At 38.3% G+C, this 4,312-nt stretch overlaps 1 non-coding gene across 1 annotated transcript; it reads right to left on the minus strand.

The window, feature by feature from the left end:
• Nucleotides 1–337: 337 nt before the first annotated feature.
• On the minus strand, nucleotides 338–444 carry LOC129457856 (U6 spliceosomal RNA). The gene has a single exon (XR_008649408.1). It is a non-coding gene; the product is annotated as a U6 spliceosomal RNA (small nuclear RNA).
• Nucleotides 445–4,312: the final 3,868 nt, after the last annotated feature.

The following is a 4,312-nucleotide window of genomic DNA, read 5'->3' on the forward strand; positions in this document are numbered from 1 at the left end:
CCTGCTCTTTTCTGTTTTCCATTTGCTTGGTAAGTTGTCCTCCATCCCTTTACTTTGAGCCTACATGTGTCTTTGACGCATTAGATGGGTCTCTTGAAGAGAGCATACTGATGGGTCTCTTGAAGAGAGCCTACCAATGGGTCTTGGTTCTTTATCCAGCTTGCCATTCTGTGTCTTTTAATTGGAGCATTTAGCCCATTTACATTTAAGGTTAATATTGTTACATGTGAATTTGATTGAATTTGATCCTGTTGTGATGATGTTAGCTGGTTATTTTGCAGACTTGTTTACGTGATTGCTTCATAGTGTCACTGGTCTTTGTACTTCATTGTGTCTTAAAAATATTGTATACTTCACAAACTCGCATGTCATCATTGCACAGGTGCCATGCTAATCTTCTCTGTATCACTCTAATTTTAGTATATGTGCTGTCAAAGTGAGCACTAAAAGATCTTAATAAGTGAGATCATATAATACCTACTATACTGTTTTCTTTTTACATTTATAAGCATCTTCCAAATTAGTATTTATACTCATGTCATTTTTAAGACAGTTACTAACTCTTGCATGGTATAGATATAATTTATTTAAGTAATTCCCAGGTATGTATTCCAACTTTTAATTTTTCCAGCAACGCTGCAACATATATAATTTGCTATTCCAATTCTACAGTTATAGAAGTATATGTTGAAATTGGGTTTACAGTAAGATTCTATATTAGTAGCATAAGGTAAAGTAAAATGATTCCATATAGTAGCATAAGGTGAAGTATTTTCAAGTCTGGGAAACAATAATGGCAAACTTACATGAGGGAAAAAATCTGGTTTGTTTTTCTTTTTACTATATTTAACATCAGTAACAACAGTAACCCTCAGACAAAAAAAACACACACACACATTGTAATTAACTTAAAGAAAATAACATGTAAAAAAGGAATCAGACAAATGCTGTCCTCACTTTTTAATGGTGCTGATTTTACTTGATGAGTTGTTAACATTTTCAGCAACTGTCAGACAGTGGATATGAAATGCAGGGTTGAAAGCTCTGGTCAGGATTTGGGGTTTACAGACTCTTGTTCTTTTTCCTCAAACTGCTAAGGCTGAAATTGCTTGTCACCCTTCAGTTTGACAATAAAACGAAGTCAATCTTGATTTCATGTTTCTCTATTGAGTTAATAAGTATACTACATTTAAAAAACAGGATGGAATCCTTCCAATAGTTTAGTTAAGTTTTTCTAAGTCATTGGGAGTACTGCATATTGCTAAATGGTCTCTCAACTTAGTCCATAATAACTTCAGAGTTGTCTGCTCAAACCAAACTCAGATGACTTAAACCCCAGGGCTCTCATTAGAGAAAGCCCTCCAAATTTTAATACATAGCACCGTGGTTTTCCAACTGCAGTCCTATGCAAGGGCTCACAGGCATGGGTGATTCTAGAAGAATCAATTTTCTTTATTTTATTTTATTTTTATTTTTATTTTTTTTGAGACAGAGTCTCGCTCTTTTGCCCAGGCTGGACTGCAGTGGCACAATCTGAGCTCACTGAAAGCTCCGCCTCCTGGGTTCACGCCATTCTCCTGCCTCAGCCTCTCAAGTGGCTAAGACTATAGGCGCCCGCCGCTGAACCCGGCTAATTTTTTTGTATTTTTAGTAGAGACGGAGTTTCACCATGTTAGCCAGGATGGTCTCAATCTCTTGACGTCGTGATCCACTCGCCTCGGCCTCCCAAAGTGCTGGGATTACAGGCGTGAGCCAGCGCGCCCGGCCTAGAAGAATCAATTTTCTGACTTCCAAGGTAGTCCTTCCTAAAACAGATCTGCCTGAGAATGAGCTTTCTTTTAGGTACTGCCCCACACAAAATATTTCCCTTAAAGGGTAACATAAAACTGTTTGGTATTTTTGCTGGTTAGGTAATTTCCAAATACATATTTAGATAAAACAGAAGGAGGCCCGATACAGTTTTTAACGTGTAAGTTGTTAGAAATAATTTCTGATGAGAGTTCACCATGTCATAAATAAATAGATCCTCATTGGTTTGTTTTTCATAACATTAAAAGTACAAAACAAGAAATAATTGAATAATAATATGCATTAAAGGGAACCATGTAAAATTTCTGACTGTTACAGAAAATTTTCATGTCTTGTGATTGCTTATCTGTAAAATGGAATAGGAGAATCAGATGTAAGGTTCTGTGTTCTTTGTTCTACAAATTCAATGCTTATTTTCCAGCCAATAGAGACACACTGACTATCTCGTCCTTCAAATAGCCAGTTGAGTAACTGTTTTAAATACGGAAATATGGCTAATCAAACATAATTTGACAGTTATAATAGAAACTGTCTTTTTTCAAAAACTTTCTGTCAGCTTCTGTATTTGATTCTACCTCTGTTTTCATTTAATCATTAAATTAAAGATATTACCTTGAAATATTATTAAACATAATTGGTTGAGACACTAACTTGTATTTTACTCCCAGTGTATTTCTTCCTTTTACCAAGAACTTACTCCGTGCTGTTCTTGCTTCAGGGGCGTTGATGTTACAAGACTGTAAGCAGAAGTTGTCTGAACACAACCTCCTCCCCCAACATTTTGTTTTTGAAAACAGAAGTCCATTTAATGGATTAAGCCAGTTTATTTCAGAGTGATATAGGAGAGAGATTCATCTTTGGAAGGTGGTGGAAGGTACAGAGCAGGTGGGCAGAAATACACTGAGCTCATAAGAATAAAATATTCCTTATATGTATGGGAGAATGTGTGTATGTATCTGATGATGGGAATTATGTTCCTCTGCAGCAACCTAGGGAGAAGATAGGACTTTAGAAGGGACAGCTGCAAGGTGCAATCATGGAGACTAGACAATTGGCCAAGGCTTTTACCTTCAGCTGAGGTATTACACTACATCCAAACTGTGCCCAAGCTAAGTGTAGAAATAGCAAGAAAAGGCCAGATGCGGTGGCTCACGCCTGTAATCCCAGCACTTTGGGAGGCCGAGGCAGGCAGATCACTTAAGGTCAAGAGATCGAGACCAGCCTAGCCAACATGGTGAAACCCCGTCTCTACTAAAAGCACAAAAATCAGCTGGGCGTGATGACGCACACCTGAGGCAGGAGAAACGCTTGAACCCGGGAGACGGGGGTTGCAGTGAGCCGAGATAGCGCCACTACACTCCAGCCTGGAGACAGAGCGAGACTCCATCTCAAAAAAAAGCAAGAAAAGCCCACCTTCTACCTTCTAATGGCTCACATAGGATTATACAATTTATTTTTCAGCTGTGACTATGATATATTAAAGAGTAGAAAACTTTTCTTTATTTTCAAGGCAGGCTGAAAACTCTTTGAATATTGGTGCAACCTTAAAGAATAAATGCTGCTCTCGCCACCCTGGGTATGGTGGGCCTCAGCAATAGATTTCAATTGATTTAGAAAAACAAAGTGTTATGACATTTCTTGTAAAAATGTGTGATCAAAGAAAACTCACTCCTCTACATATCTACTATAATTTTCATTTTTCAGACAGTATAACTGTGATAGTCATTGACAGTTTTAGCCAGGTGTTTCTGGTTTTCCTCCTGAGTACAAGGTGGTTTGTATTTCCCCTCCCCTTGAAGTGGGCGTGGCGACGTGATTTACTTAAATCAGTCAAATGTGTGTGGTGCCGGCCTCACTTCCAGGTGGAAGCAATAAAAGTAGGTCTGCACTCCCCCAAGTAGGGTCTTGTCTTTCTCTCTGCCTCAACGATTGGTGATGCTTTGGTTGGCTCTTCTGTCAGCCTCGGTTCTGGAGTGAGGATGACACGGGACAGAGCACCCAGTCTACCCACATGGACAGGAAGTGTGAGCAAAAAGTAAGTCTGGGTCACTTAAGATGGTGCGATATTAGAATTGTTTCCAGAGAATAACCTTGAAAATCTTACCCAGTACAATCAATAATGAAGCCCAGAGAGTCAAACAACTTGTTTAAGTTTACTTCTCAGTTAATACCTGTTGATTTCAAATACATCTTTCCCTGCTAAGCAGTTAATATTCTATAAGTATTTATTAAGTGCCTGCTAAGGACACACCCTGCTAAGGACCCTGAGGATACTGTGTTGAACGACACAGACAGGGTCCTTGCCTTCAAGAGAGCTACTCACAGACTACTTAACTTTTGTTCAATAATTTGAACGAATGGAGTTAACTAATGATACACATTATCACTAATGATTTTCAGTTTGTATAAATGTTGCTGAACGTCACTCCTTAAATATTGTACTAATTCACACTCGCACCACTAAGAACTAAGATTTTCTATTTCCTTGTTTTCAAACTTTTTG

This window comes from Symphalangus syndactylus, chromosome 11, assembly GCF_028878055.3.
Source record: "Symphalangus syndactylus isolate Jambi chromosome 11, NHGRI_mSymSyn1-v2.1_pri, whole genome shotgun sequence".
Taxonomy (NCBI): domain Eukaryota; kingdom Metazoa; phylum Chordata; class Mammalia; order Primates; family Hylobatidae; genus Symphalangus; species Symphalangus syndactylus.